Source organism: Heterodontus francisci, chromosome 38 (genome assembly GCF_036365525.1).
Source record: "Heterodontus francisci isolate sHetFra1 chromosome 38, sHetFra1.hap1, whole genome shotgun sequence".
Taxonomy (NCBI): Eukaryota; Metazoa; Chordata; class Chondrichthyes; order Heterodontiformes; family Heterodontidae; genus Heterodontus; species Heterodontus francisci.
In genome coordinates, this window is record NC_090408.1 from 30,562,814 (window position 1) to 30,578,956 (window position 16,143).

The 16,143-nt window shown below is 40.2% G+C and overlaps 1 protein-coding gene across 10 annotated transcripts in view; it reads left to right on the forward strand.

Annotated features, from left to right (window-relative positions):
* The first annotated feature begins 648 nt into the window (after positions 1-648).
* sema6d (semaphorin 6D) overlaps positions 649-16,143 on the forward strand; it is a 259,908-nt gene continuing 244,413 nt past the window's right edge. For all 10 annotated transcript variants that reach the window (XM_068018004.1, XM_068018001.1, XM_068018015.1 and 7 more), the window contains exons 1-2: positions 649-736; positions 3,724-3,801. The gene's annotated coding sequence lies outside the window, so the exon portion shown is untranslated. The remainder of the gene's footprint in view (positions 737-3,723; positions 3,802-16,143) is intronic.

Consider the following 16,143-nt stretch of genomic DNA (forward strand, 5'->3'; position numbering starts at 1 on the left):
AGAAGCCCATTGTCTCAGACGTCGTAAAAGGAATTGCGCCTTTGATTGTCGTTGAAAGCTGCTCGAGAAGATTGTAACATAGCAAAATGGTGCTGTTCTTATCAGGTCCCGATTACAATGAAAAGGCAGAGAGGGCGGAACCAGGACACTGACTAGGTGGAGGCAGCGCCTCCAGTAACAAGAGGCTGGGAAACCAATATCATTGCGTCAAGGCAATCCCCCCCTCCCCAGCACAGGGCTCCACCCTGGATACATTGCTCACACTGATCAAATCCGAAACATAATAACGTCTTGCACTCACTTACCAGCAAACCATCTGTGGAAGACTAAAAGGTATCATTTCACTGCCAAGGCTACAGTGAATACAATCAGTGAAGTGAATGTCCCAGTTCTGTGTTAAGGTTTGAATAGCCTTGTTACTGTAAGGGATTGGGATTTATCTTTTATTTTTGGATTTGGGAAGTCCACATCCTCCCACCCATCCAATGCTTCTTTTCTGCTTCTGGTTCCCTCAGGGTGTTGGCGGGAAACGCTGCTCCCAAGGAGCCCTGTCCAATCAGCAGCCCCGCCGAGGCCATCAGCCCGCCCCCTCCCGCAGCCCATTGGGGGAAGGAGCTGTCAATCAGCCGCCCCGCGAGTCCCGGGCTGGAGAGCAATCGCGCAGGTTCTCCGCTACAACTGGCTCGGACGCTCTTCTCTGTCTCTGTCCTCCAGCACTTCTCGGCATCTTTCTCAAGTAAGTCCTCTTTTATTCCCCCCCCCCCCCTTCAGTTTTTTTTATAGCTCCTTCGATAGCAGCAGCAACGAATGCGTGAACTGTCAGGGTAATGCTGACTTTCCCCGAAGTTTTTCTCCCCAATATTTGTGTGTTGGGTTGGGTTTGGATTAACATTGCTGCACACTGTGATGCTGATGCTTTTTGTATGTGTGTGTTTGCTTTTAGTCTAGGTCTCGTAACCCAAACATTGACGTACCGTTTTTTTTAATGTGGGACACGAATACTATTCTATTTTGCTGCAATAATATTTAAATGTCAGCTCATTAGGAAATGTTATGTTCTCTCTTTCCCCCCTCTCTCTCTCTGTGTACTGGGGGGTTTAAAGCTGGCGTTGTGCTCCAGTATTTGATGGGGAGATCACTGAGTCAGCGAGCTGCCGGGAGAGAGCCCTTGTTCTCTGGGTGGGAACCGGAGTTCAGCCTCTCACACACCGATTGCTACTTGATAACTGATCGAAGTCCATGCTCACACTCGCTGAGAAAGGCAGCGATGCAAATTCACAGCACGACATTTTATTCTCTCTTTAAAATTAGGCGCAAGGAGAGGAAGAGAAATGTGGCCAAATCCGTTTTTTTAAAAATAAAAAGCCAATTTAAAAAGAAAGACTTTCCCTGGAGTGCTGCGCCCTGAACAGTTGGCACTGTTGCTCCACTTTATTGAAATCAATCACCTTTTCTGCTTCCCACTCCAGGGAGCTGGGTGGGAAATGGGGGATGTCAGATAGAATCTTATCTATTTGTATAAGGTTACGGTCTCATTCCTTAGGGGCTGATTCTCCTAATACTTTGCAAGCCGGAGATTTCAAAATATATTCTTTCATGAGTGTCCCTGTGTCTTATTTACTCCTTTACCAAAAAAAATCATTTCTCTCACGCCAGAAGCTTGATGCAGTGTGATTTGTGACTGAAGATCTCTTTGGGTAACCAGAATAAATCACGCTGGTCTTTTTGGTGTCGAGAGCCAAACCCATTTTGAAATGCGCATTAACATTCTGACAGGTGCTATTACAGCTACAGTACACGCTGAGTAATTGCGATGGCATCAAAGTGTTCAGTTATCTGCTCTCATCTCATATCTTGCCTTAACAAAAATAAAAGTCATCCTCGTTCATCACTTTTCATGCCACAAGTTCTCATTCAGCGATTAAAATTACTTTAGTGCCATACAAAATATTGGATAGAATTGGGAAAGAGCAGTTTCTACAGCAAAGGTTCTGCTTGACTCTTGCTATTTATTATGATATTTGGATGAAATGCCGGATACACAGTTTTAACTGTGTTTACACAGTTGTGTTCTGTGCAGCCAGGATTATGTCACCGAATCTTTAATCACTGTAAACAGATGACCTGTGTTGCACAGTGGAAGCTCTTTTCACAGCCCCACTTTGTTTTCAGTCAAATGCCCCTTTTGTTCACTGTAAATATTCAAAATAAAACTAGAAGTGTCTTGTGGTCACGTAATGCAGTAGATGAAGCCTGTTGTTATTTTGCAGATTTATTTTTAATTTAGGAGTGCAAGATTAGAGCCTATCATTTTATATTCTTGGGAATGGCAGTGGTAATTCATAGAAATATTAATGATTTATATTCTGTGATTAATGTGATTAATAGTTACTAAAAATTATATAACATGTTTGTCCTCCACATATTGCAAGTGCTAGCTCCTTTACTAAACAGTATTCAAAACACAGTTCCAATAAACACCACCTGTATCAATAAGATGTCACCGTTACTGTACAATTGAAATGAAAACATTTCACAACATTTATTATAGAGCTACATAGTAAGAGTTGTCCCTACTTATTAATCTAAGCTATTAATACTCAACAACATATTTATGGGGTTAATTAACTGTGAAACTTCCAAAGCTTAGAATATTGGTGTATTTCTGATACAACATTGGTATCAAAATAAGATCTATTGTAGAATTTGTGAAGACTGTGATATGGTGGAAATTTTCTACCCTAACATATGGGGTTACTTGTAACATTTTTTGACCATCTTGTTCCTCTGATGTGACTTTTATTGGCTACATTCCTTTGTCACTGAGTCCTCTGGCAGGTATGTAGGTTGTACTTATCCACATTTAAGGTTTAGTTCGGAAGGGAGCATCTTGAATCACAGCTAAGTAAGAACTGGACTTTGCTGATAGACTGAGGAGAAGTCAGGCTACATCTTTAATGAACTGCCTCTGCAATATCATCTGCATTCACCACCTCCCCCCCCCCAAAACAAAAAGCTAATTGATTATTGCAGCCAAAGATTATCAAGTCTTTCCTCAGCTCCAGGTTTTAATATCGTAACAACTTTCAGGACTTCACTAAAGCATTCAGGGACCAATCATGTTATTTCCTAAGAAAATGTAATAGGAATGAATGTTTGAGGGAAAAAAGTGGTCTTCATTTTTCAATGCTCCAAATTCAGACTCTCCAAATGTAAGATTTCCAAAGGCTGAAGAAATTCTTAACAGTAGAACAATAGAACTTTGTCCAATATCATACCCCAAACTTTGAGAACTGCTACCATTGCATTATCACATATTGGTTGCATATCCCCTAACTTCATGGAGACTTTGTTATAGAACTTTCACAAGAATGCTGATCAATGAGATAATAGCCCATTTTATGGTACACATCAACCATTACAGCAGGTAGCATCCAGCAAGGCTCCTACAGATCCACACAAGTCCTCAGAGTAGAATTTTTTGTTAAGTCAAGTGCATTTAAAGTGATGCAATTGGGCAAAACTTCAAATGAATCCAAATCAATTCAATTTAGAACTCCTGTTTGACTACTTATTACCATCTATGTTATTACTGCGATTTTTAAAGTGAGATTTACTGTTCGAGGTTAGCGACGACGAGTGGAAGAAATGAATTGGAATGTGGGTTGATTACTTCGAACTCTTGATTGGGAGAAGTGTTAAGAATAACTTGTCTTTTTGCAGGGAGTACTTTTACTCAGCACAAAATTCACTAGCGTTTGGCATCCTTAACCCTGCAGAATGTTTAGTGGCATTTAAAAGGTAAGTGTGACTTTGAATGAAACTAAGTTCAGTATAACAACTTTTAGTATTTATGCTGGCTGTTGTTTCGCTGTCTGGACACCTGGACTTCTAGCGAAATTGTTAACTGTTTAGTGGCTCGACTCACAGGTTCAGACTTTCCTTGGAGTTGCTAAAACTGCTGTCACAAATGGGGTTTCTCTTGCACTTCAGGCAAAATTAATGTAGTGGAGCAGGAGCAGATCCAAGGAAATTTCTGGCTTCCGTTTTTCTTCATCTCCTGATATTCTTGGCCTCACTAGCTTTCCTGAGTTACAACAACAACAACTTATATTTATATAGCACCTTTAATGTAATAAAATATCCAAAGTTGGTTCACAAGAGCATTATAAAACAAAATATGACACCAAGCCACATAAGGAGATATTAGGTCAGATGACCAAAAGCTTTGTCAAAGAGGTCGATTTTAACGAGTATCTTAAAGGAGGAAGCTGAGGTAGAGAGGTTTAGGGAGGGTATTTTAGAGCTTGGGGCCTAGGTAACTGAAGGCATGGCCACCAATGGTGGAGCGATTAAATTGGAGATGCACAAGAGGCCAGAATTAGAGGAGAGCAGATAACTTGGAGGGTTGTGCGGCAGGAGGAGGTTGTAGAGATAGGGTGAGGTGAGGCCATGGAAAGTTTTGAAAACAAGGATGAGAATTTTGAAATCAAGACGTTGCTTGACTGGGAACCGATGTAGGCCAGCGACCGCAGGGGTGATAGGTAAACGGGACTTGGTGTGAGTTAAGACACGGGCAGCAAAGTTTTGGATGGCCTCATGTTTACCGAGGGTAGAATGTAGGAGGCCAGCCTGGACTGTGTAGGAGTAGTTACATCAAGCAGTAACGACGGCATGAATGAGGGCTTCAGCAGCAGATGAGCTGAGACAGGGGCAATGTTGGGCAATGTTACGGGGGTGGAAATAGACAGTCTTAGTGATGGCGTGAATATGAGGTCGGAAGCTCACCATGGGGTTAAATGTGAAACCGAGGTTGTGAACACGCTGTTTTAAATTCAGACTGTTGCCAGGGAGAGGGATAGAATTGGTAGCTAGGAAACAGAGTTTGTAGTGGGGACCGAAAACAATGGCTTCAGTCTTCCCAATGTTTAATTGTAGTAAATTTCTGCTCATCCAGTACTGGATGTTGGATAGGCAGTCTGAGAATTTAGCAGCAGTGGAGGAGTTGAGAGAGATGGTGATGAGGTAGAGCTGGGTGTCATCAGCGTACATGTGAAAATTAATGCTGTGCTTTTGGATGATGTTGCCAAGGGGCAGCATGTAGATGAGAAATAGGAGCTCCCAGATCTCTTCCACTACTTAATCTGGCTCCCTGAAGCTTTTTTTTTCTCCCTTTCATTTCATTAACAAAAACTCTTAGCGTTATCTATGAAGCCCAGGTCTGTCTAAGACTTGAATGATGGGCCCATATCTGGGAGGCTCTTCAAGCATCTCTTGCACGCCTGGAGAGCAGAAAATAAATGTATTCTGATCGGTGATCTTCATCTCATGCCAGTTTTCTAACATTTCTCCACATCTGTGCATCAAAGCTTTTCCCGTCTTTACTTTATCAATATTACTGTGGTCACTGCCGCTCTAAAGTTCCCTGTCAAGCTCCAAGTGAGTCATTATCGATGAAAGAAGACATTAATGTTACTTGCCTATCCCCTGCAGTCCAAGTGAGAGATACAGCCTGCAGTTTTTAGCCTGTTTATGGTACAAATCCTGCTTCTAGGATTTGTTTAGTATTGATGCGTCTAAGCTACAATTTCTCCCCCCCCACCCCCAAAAATAATGCTTCTTCACAATTTGCAGTGCATGCATTTATTGCTGACACTAATGATCCAAGTGGGATCCCCCAGCACTGTGTGTGTGTGTGTGTGTGTTGTGTGTGTGTGTGTGTGTGTGTGTGTGTGTGTGTGTGTGTGTGTGTGTGTGTGTGTGTGTGTGTGTTTAGAAGTGTTGGTAAACTTCATTACAGGGCAGTCATTTGAACAGAATGGAACTCTGGCAATGTTGGGTGCTGTATACAATGAGGATGTAAGAATGGAAACGAGGTAATGTCAAAAGACAGAGTAGAGAACTGCTGGGGTGAAAGGATCATCAGTCAATAGCCTGAGATTCAAATGGGAGGTAGCTATAAATTACAAGATGGAGGAATGATTCTGAAATATATTTTAAAAATGAAGATAATCATATGTGTCAGCTGTGGCTCATTTGATGGCATGCTCGCCTCTAAGTCACAAGGGCCTGGTTTCCAAGTCCCACTTCAGGACTTGAGCACAATAATCAAGGCTGACACTCCAGTGCAGTACTGAGGGAGCACTGTACAGTCTTTCAGATGAGACATTGAGGCCCTGTCTGTGCTGTCAGGTGGATGTAAAAGATCCCTTGGCACTATTTGGAGAGCGGGGGTTAACCCTGGTGCCCTGGCCTATATTAACCTTCCCATCAGCATTACAAAAACAGGTTATCTGGTCATTGTCACATTGCTGTTTGTGGGAGCTTGCTGTGTGCAAATTGGCTGCCATGCTTCCTACATTAATAACAGAAGAAATAGGAGCAGGAGTAGGCCATTCGGCCCCTCGAGCCTGCTCCACCATTCAATAAGATCATGGCTGATCTGATCATGGCCTCAACTCCACTAGAACAGTGACTACATTTCAACAAAGTACTTCATTGGCTGTAAAGCATTTGAAGCTAAAAGTTTCTAAAGTTGTGAAAGGTGCTATGTAAATGTGAGTCTTTTTGTTTTCTAACCATAAATGAAAATGACAAATGGGGAATAGAAACAAAACCATGTGGAAAGTAAAGAGAGTCTCCCTTTTACCTTTCTTTCCAGGTCAACAAATAACAGAGAGAAGTGAATAGGAAGGAAAGAAGTAAATAATGAAGACAGAAAGATAAATAATTGTAAGGAGAACACAAACAGAAGAAATAACAGCATTAATTGGAAAACAGAAGTGAGAAAAGGCAGGAAACAAAGTGCTTTAAATGAAGTTGCAGAAGCAAGACTTGAGAAGGAAACAGAAGCAGGAGATAAACCTGAGAACTTAGAGAGAAGAGTAAGCCTATAGGGACACACTGATTTAAAGCATTCCTGCCATGTTATGGTGAAAAATACTTGGCTAAAAAGTGCTATAAGGGAGATAGTCCACTTTGGTTCCCTTGCATATGCCAGGATCGTATGTTGGGAAATTGTGCACCCCGAGTTTGCCACTTCCTGTTCAGTTACTGTCTGCCATGCACAGGGGAGCTGGAGTGACAAGTCTTTACCATAACTGCCTTTAAATTGCAGGGAGGCAGTGTTGAGGCTGTCATGTGACATGACTGATGCTACTTCAAACTAGCCTGGACGCTAAAATCCAGAGCTCCCCAACCTGGAAAACCATGGTTGTACAAATTAAATCCAGCCCATACTGATGAGATAAAAGTTCCTTTTTGCTGCTGTAGGAAACCTGTCTGAAATGATTCTGGTGTACCTTCAAACCAAACCTAATGCTTGTAGCTCTGTAGCCTACAGCTCAAAACTGTTTTCAATACAGCTTTAATTTGGCAGTCTCGTTCAGAGAAACCTTAAGGAGATCTGGCGTAAGAAGTAGTAAAAGTTCACTCTGGTTCAATAAGGGACTGTTTGGAGATTAGGATTAAAGTACATTGTTGGAGTCAGTTTTACCCTGGAGCTGGTAGATGCCATATGATTGCCGGGCTGTTGTCAAAGGGAATTAAAATTGGATAAGTGTGTTAGTCCCTTGCATTGGCATCTCTCACCTTAGTGAGCACAGGAAGGAGTTCCAGATCCTCTCTGCACTTTTGGACGTAGATATTCATGGATATCAGACTGGAGAATGACAGTCTTGCTGGTATTCAAACATGTCGCCGTTGATGTGTGAGGCAAGTGTGTTGCTGCTTCATCACAGAGCCAGTCTGATCTGTGTTACTTTGCAGTTGCCTCCAGTAAAGCAACTGTTGCAACAAATAAAGAGAAAATGCTTGGAGGAAAGTAGATGAAGCAAGGTCAGGAGCTACCAAACGAGGGCACCAGATACTGTACATCCTTTGAAGCTACATTTATACTGAGCTAGAACTCTGTTGTATTTCATGATATTTCAGTGCTTTCGTAAAATGTATCTTTCATTTTCCAATATCTGGTGGGTAAGAAAAATTAAAGAAATTCAGGTTAGTTCAAAGCAGTTCTGCTGTGAAATGATTGATGGCATTTTTCGCAACAACCTTTACCCACTTGCCAATTTTGATTCTGATTAGTGCCCTACTTAGAGATAATTTACCTTATTCCTTTGTGCACATTTGCCTGCTGATTTTTTTTCCCCCTCTCTTTCCCGAACAGCTTTATAATTTTTGATTTGCAGCATCGCCAAAACAGATTTCCGTGTGGTAATGCAAAACATTGTGTTTACACCTGCACATTGCAAGGATTATTTCCTTTGCTAATTTACAGATCATATGCAAGTCAGCAGCCACTCTACTGTCTTCATTCGTTTTCGTGCCAGAGGAATTCATCTCATTGCCTAGCAGCACTTCTGGAGACGCAAAAAATGTTAATGTGAAAACTAAACCTAACTAAAGAGATATATATTGAATCTGCTAATCCTCTGGGATCTAGGATGTTTATAATTGTCTCTTTTCATGATTTGCTCATGTTATGGTGCAAGTTTTGGTTATTTGATTTCTGCAAGGCTTCTTTAACCTGAGACTGCTAAATTGCCGAGGTTTGAATATTAACAGGAATGTGTCAGGGATGCATACTGATTTGCTCCTGCAGCAAATTTAGATGCACATATCCAGTAAGTATCTGATCTATGGGCTGCTATAGACACAGCAACTGTATCATCTAGACAGGTGCAAAAATCCATTTGCATGAATAATTTACAAAATGAAATTTGAAATCTAAACTAGATCATTTAATGCAAATAATAAAACTTCATGGAATATCCCGCTTTCCTTCACCGGAGCAGTTGGATACAACATGAGACGCCATAAGATTCAGAAGAGCAAAGAATATGTGAGAACCAGATTGTAACACTCAGAAAAAGAGTATGTGTGCTCTTGAATGCAGAAATTAGGTCAAAGTCCTAAATTCTAACTTTTAGTATCATGTATTCTATAATTTCTTATAGGACCTCTCACTAAAATAGAAGGCGTCTGAAATGTTTTTTTTAAATGTTACAAGTTGAAGATTTTAATCAGTTTTCTTTTTTGGATTGATTGAAGCAATGAAGCTTTAAAAGCTTTGGATCATAGGAATAGGAGTAGGCCATTTAGCCCATCCTGTTCTGCCATTCAGTGAGATCATGGCTGGTCTGTGACCTAACTCCGTACTTGGTGGGTTCCTCTGCTAGTGTCTTGGATCAAACTAGCTTCCACGATAAAATGAAATGATTGGTAGTTCTAAAGCCTTATGTAAAACAGTGCCCAACCGAATGCCAGGAAATGTATAAAATATTTCACAAGATCAAGATATCTGATCACCATCATCACATGAGCATCCTGCAGAAACCTGAGTATGGGCAGGGGCATTTCAACGGTAAAAGGAAAAGGAGGATTTGCATTTATATAGTGCCTTTCATAACCTCAGGATATCCCAAAGCCCTTTACAGGCAAAAAAGTACTTTTTGAAGTATAGTCACTGTTCTAATGTAGGAAATGTAGAGATGGGAGAATTATATTGGCAGGTGAGTCAGTGTTGGAAATTAAAACTATTAAGGGCTTTTTGTTTATTTTTCTCTTGTCTGTGGGTCCATCGAGCTTATGTGTAAACTTAAGCTGATGGCTCAGAATTTGCAGTTATAATGATGGCGAAACTGTCACCATCATTACTCTTTGAAACTGACAACAATTTCTGATGTACGCACATGAACAGTTAAACGCAGAGATCCAGAAGTTGCCGTCACTGATTCCTCACTCTTCCACATGGTGTACTTTTGAAGTCCTCACAGATGGAAATCAATCAGAAATCACTGATCTGATGTGAACTTCTGCTTTTTACACTATTATTCTGACTGTAAAAACTCTTGAAAATAATTAAGCCTGTTGAATGAGGTGTAGCTGGGTTTTTAATGGCATACTTTCTTTGGCCTCCTTATCTCGAGAGACAATGGGTAAGCGCCTGGAGGTGGTCAGTGGTTTGTGGAGCAGCGCCTGGAGTGGCTATAAAGGCCAATTCTAGAGTGACAGGCTCTTCCACAGGTGCTGCAGAGAAATTTGTTTGTTGGGGCTGTTACACAGTTAGCTCTCCCCTTGCGCCTCTGTCTTTTTTCCTGCCAACTACTAAGTCTCTTCGACTCGCCACACTTTAGCCTACTAAGTGTATAGCATACATAGCATACTAAGTCATAGTTATTGCTGAATAACCTCTTTGGCCCTGAAAAGCTAATTTTGTATTTGTGGAATGTCAAATTTCTGCATTCATTGATAAATTCCATAGATTTTTAAAATAATGTTTTCAGATTTTATCATATTTCAGCTTCTACCTTAATCCCAGGTGTATATCCCAATCTTTATTTTGCCTTCTGTAAAATTATGAATGGATGATAAAACCTGCTTGTTATTTCCTGGTTTGCCGTGAGAATTCTTCAATGTGATAGGCTGCTTAGCCTGCTTGATAATATCGCTGTTGCTGGAAGCCGCAGATCACCTATAGCTAGTGCCAGAATGAAATTAACATTGGGAAGGGCAAAACTCACATTAAGATACCGCGAGGGATCTTTGTGGGCAGCTTTCTTCGAGGTCAGCACAGAATGCTGTCACTTTGCCACTGACTGCAAAATTCGGGCCATGACCTTCATTAAGGATATTCCTCCTTTGCTATACCTGCACCGGTTTTGGAAAAGAGCTTATGTGGTTTGCATCTTTGAAAGCCCAATAATGAATGCCCACTTTCCTGAAATAACAAGGCACCTATGTAACTCTATTCAAAAAGGAACTGGTAGAAATCATTGCACTTTTGAATTAGAAAAGAAAATCGTATCTTTTATGTGTGAAATGAGAAGCTGGATTGGTTTCATTTTTACTGCTTTTCCAAGTAAAATCATGGTGATTGCTTCAGTGTTTAACAAGGCTCTCAACACGTTGCAAATTATAGGTTATTACTATAAGTAGTAAATGCTAAATGCAACTAGCAACAAAGAGGTTTGACATCAATAACACAGCAGACAAGGGGTAGGATTGTAGACAAGTAACGAACCGCAGCCATGACAATAGCAGATGTATGGCTTTGATTTTTAAAAATGCATAAAGTTGAAAATGATACACTGTTTACAGCAAGATTGTGTGTAAGTAATCTGATGTTCTGCAGGACTGTACTGTAGCCTTTCAGTTATTATGAGAATTCTGTTGCAATTATTGTATGAACACCATCGAAATGATCATTTATAAAGATGAAAATTTACCTTTGCTTTAATGTACTGCAACCAGTGTACAGGTACCAAGGTTTGGGGGCTGGTATCATTCTAAGTAGATGGTAGTAGAGGTGGCTTATTTGCCATATCCTTGTCTTTTCCATGAGATGTTCAGGTAGTATGCTACATTATTAGTCATTGGTAGCTCAGTCAGATTTTGAAAGAACGATGCAGTAATTCAATAAGAAGAAGCACTGTAATAGCTCGTGATAGTTCAGTGGGCAAAGCTACAGTGTGGTGCTGAACCATATAGGTTAAAAGCTTCTGGGATGGGGTTTGCAGACTATGCTGAATTAGCTGATCTCAGCCATGGAGCAGTTAGGGAGCTACAGTTGGACTTTATGTCTCTGGCCCAGGGAAGATAAAAAGAAACTGAGCAGATTTCCTGCACCTGCTAACTATTGTATTATCCCTGCTGGAAAGTGCACGTATGGACATTAGGCAAGATCAGGATCAGATTCAACTGATATGCCCTCCATATTCAAAAAGGCTCTGAAGTCCAGCCTCATGTCTGAAAAATAGCCATTGCATGAGGTACTGGAGGGTGGCCAAAGCCTGTGAAACTATATCCCAGCAAGTTAACATCCTCAGGAGTGGAAACTGCGGTAAAGGAAAATTTTAATGATGTATTTAGGCAGGGACATCTCATAACATTAAGAATATATCAGTATTTGCCTTATGTCAATATTTATCAGCATTTATGCAATATATGCAGATACTATATACACGGTTAGCAATTACAAACACATCAGATACAGTGTTTGCTTTTTGTTAATTGAACTCTGACGCTGGATAAAGAGAGCTTTCTGTTTTGATGGGACTGGTTGAACAAAATGTTCTAAATCCTGTAAACTGCCTGAAGCAGTAGTTCCATAAAGTTTTGGGAAACTGTCTTGTTCATTAGTCACAGAAGGGACTGCGTGGGAATGGGTCCCTGTTTATTTGTTGTGGTAATTTCTGCCGGATCTCTGGTCAATGTTTAAATAGTATCCAGAGTTTAGTACAAAACAACTACTAACGTCAGCATGTATATGGTCTGAGGGATGTACTCAGAATGTCTCTGGAAAGACAAATTAGGAACGAGAAACAACAAGGTAGATTAGAGCTGATATGTGCCTAAGGGGCTGCTTGGAATGAAAATGAAAGATATGTTGGGTGCTACGTAAAAGTTACTTCTCCTCCCCTCCCCTTCTTCTTTGGTTTTATCTGACAGGATATTAAACACATTATGTCATCATGTAAACCATTGTCAACATACAGTTTGTTTTCAGGCACTGTATACATGTTTCTTTCCACTTAAAAAATGCTTTGGATAATAGCTCTACAAGACTGAAAATACAAACAGAACCAGCATCCGGAGACAGGGAAATGAGGGCTGGTTCCTTTAATTTGGACACCCAGGTGTTTCTAAACTGGTTCCCATGAAGTGATTGTGTACCACTCACCTACCATTGTAATGTATCCGAAACCTCCCAGAAGAACTAACTGGAATATGCATTACACATAAATGTTGATGATAAATTGTAAGGTATTAGTTCAGTGTGATTGCTTTTCGTGCCCCAAAACCACAATTATACAGCTGAATGAACTTAAGAAAGGATGAAAAGGGTTATGACGGAGTACTTAAACTGATCGGCTTTTAACATTTCTAAAGGATGCTAAAGAATCATGAAATTTTACAGAATATTTTTTAAAAAGTAGGTAGCAATGAGGATAGGATGAATACTATCCTCTGGTGTAATATTCACTGATACTGTACATCTTGGGTTCATTGTTGCTGTTCAAAGACAAAATGTCGCCAACAGTCTGTCTTTAACATTAAACAGTCACAGAGAAATATGTTTCATTCCACATGATTTTCTGACTGTTGACATCTGACTCCACCCATTTATTGCACTGTCTGTGTCATCTACATTCATTGTACATGTGGTTTTTGAGTCCTACAGTACAAAGGACTAAATTGCCTGGCACAGTCCAGCTCTGTCATATTGCTGGGATCAGCAGCTCTAATGGATCAGTTCAATATTCCTGTAGTCAATGATAACCCTCCATGTTCAAATAGCTGTGCATTTTGTTGAAAAAGTGGCCTGTGTAATAGGAAAACCAAGAGAATGAGGATGTTCATAAAGACATAAAAGGCATCTGGAAGGCAACATCTTGTACAGTTCACCCCTCCAAAGAAATCTTTCCTCAGTGCTAGCATTTTGAACTATACAAAGCTGCTGTTGTGCAACTGGAATCCATTATTACCCATCACTGAAAAATTAGTTTATAAACTTTATTGGGGTGGCATTAAAATTAGATAAAGGAGGTTTTGAAATGCACCTCTTCGTCCACTTCAGAAACAGATACTAAGTATTAATTTAATAAGTTTGCAAGTCCTTATTATCCATTATAGTCTCGCCTGCATCCATCTTTTGCTGAGCATTTTTACCACTTTCTTTCTCAAAATATTTTTAAATTGTTTTTGCTGTTAACGTTGGTATCTTTGCAAGTTTTTTTTTAAATATATTCTGTTTTTGCACCTCATTACTTTCTTTGTATCCCTTTGCTTTTAACATCTCTCCCAGTCCACTGGATTTCCATTTTTCCTCATATTTGGGTAAGCCTTTTCTATCTCTTGCCTTGTTTGTTGACCATAGCTGCTTGCCTTCACAAAATACATTGATTTTTAGGGAGATGTACTGTTTTTGTATCATACCAAATACTTCCTACTGTTTGTAGGTTTACCCATTCAACAGTTCAGCCCAGTTCATTGTGGTCAATTCAATTCTCATGCCTTCAAAGTTTGCCATACTTAAATTTAAAACCTTGGGTTATGACTCATCTCACTCCTTCTGAAACCCAATATTAAATTCAATCGTAGTAGGATCACTACTTTTGCAATGTTCCCGTACCATCTGATTGTTAACTAATTCTGAAATAATTGCCATTACTCAACAGGCACTTGTATTTATATAGCACGTTTAACATAATGAAACGTCCCAAGGCACTTCACAGGAGGGTTATAAAGCAAAATTTGACATGGAGCCACATATTAGAACAGGTGACCAAAAACTTCATCAAAGAGGTAGGCTTTAAGGAGTGTTTTAAAGGAGGAAAGAGAGATGGAGGGATTTAGGGAAGACATTCTAGGGCCTAAGTAACTGAAGGCACTGACACCAACGGGCGTAGCAATTAAAATCAGGATACACAAGAAGCCAGAATTAGAGGGGTACGGGTATCTTGGAGGGTTGTGGGGCTGGATGAGATTAGAGAGGGGTGAGGCCATGGAGAGATTTGAAAACCGAATCCAGTATGGCCTGTTCCTTCATTGGTTCTAAAACATATTGTTCCAAAAACTTTCTGAATTAAATTCTAGCTTCATTGCCTATTCTACTTGAGCTGCTTCTCCCAGTCAATGTGAAAATTAAAGTACCCAATATAATCACATTGTTTTTGCTCCATCCTTCCCTGACCTCTCTATTTATATACCACTGCCCCCCGCCCACCCATACTGCATCATGACATGTCTGTAGACCACAGGTTAATGGTTATTGGTGAGAACAGTTTGTAGATTGGGAGGCACTTGTAAATTTCCAGATTCACATTGAGAGGAACTAGCAGGGAATGATAGCCTTCTCTCTTTTATATACTTTTGAGATTGAATTGTGACGAATGCATGGTAAACACTGGACTTCCAAAGACAGAAGTACTATTGTGTTCCTTACTGAGTCTGCAACAGGAGAGCCCAAGTGAATAGTTCATTTATAACTGAGAGACTGACATTGCAAAGCTATACTCCAAATTTTCTGGCACAATTCAGGCTCCTTATTTAAGTGCAATTGTTTCATTTTCAAAATTACCTTTTGTGAAGCTCCAGTTTGTGGTGAAAGATGATAACAGCACAGCCTGTTGAAGTAATGTATGGCACCAGACAGGCTCTGTACATCTGTTATATTCTGTAGCATAGCCTGAAGTAGTGAGCTTTCGGAATAGTATTAACAATGGATCAAAATCGTTGCCACCTGTCATGCCTGGCCTTTCTCCTTTAAGCAACAGCGTGTGTGAACAATGTCAGAAAGCAGGCACACCATCAAGTGCTAGCCAAAGAGGCTGCAATATGCAAAGAAAAAAATAACCTCTTCATAGCACAAATTGGAGAGGCATTTGTGACATGCTCGTCTCCATCTCGTCTCTCTTGTGCCTCAATGAAGATGCTTTTATTCCTGATTCTAGTTAAAAAAAACATCATAGATGGTGCATGATATTCCTCGGGCTCTGGGCTTTCAGTAAACTGCTGCAAGTGCTGTTCTTTTGAGAAAATACAGCATGTGTCGCACACCACTAATTCATAACCCTGAAATAAATCTATAATTTTGGAATCTCCTTATGGCCCAAAATAATTTAAAAGTGAGAACTTGGCAAAAATGCCATTCTCCAGAAGTGCTGCATGAGCAAGAGTGTCAAATACAATGTTGTTACCCAAACTCCTGCTCCAATGGCAAATCAGTCAATACACAAGTCAAGGAGATCCACACATACTGTACAATTTTCGCCCAGAGGTAGACCGTTGGTCAGCATGAGAAGCACTGCTGAATTATGGCTGAGAATTATTTCAAAACTGTTTTCGATGTGCTTTTGGTGTCTGATCCCTTTGTAAAGAATGCAACAAAAAGCCCAGGTATTAGAACAGCTGCAGTTTGTTAATTTTAACATTTTTAAGATGGCAAAATGTAACTTAAGCTGCTACAAACTGTTCCTACAGTCACAGCACTGTAGAATGAAGTTACAACATCCCAATGCTCCATAAGAAACAACAATATGATACAGGACAGGGAAGCAACTGCATTATTGTGCTGCATTAGTGAACTGAGATGGAGATTAACATTTCACAAATGCCTGGCCAATTTCTGGTGTGAATAGG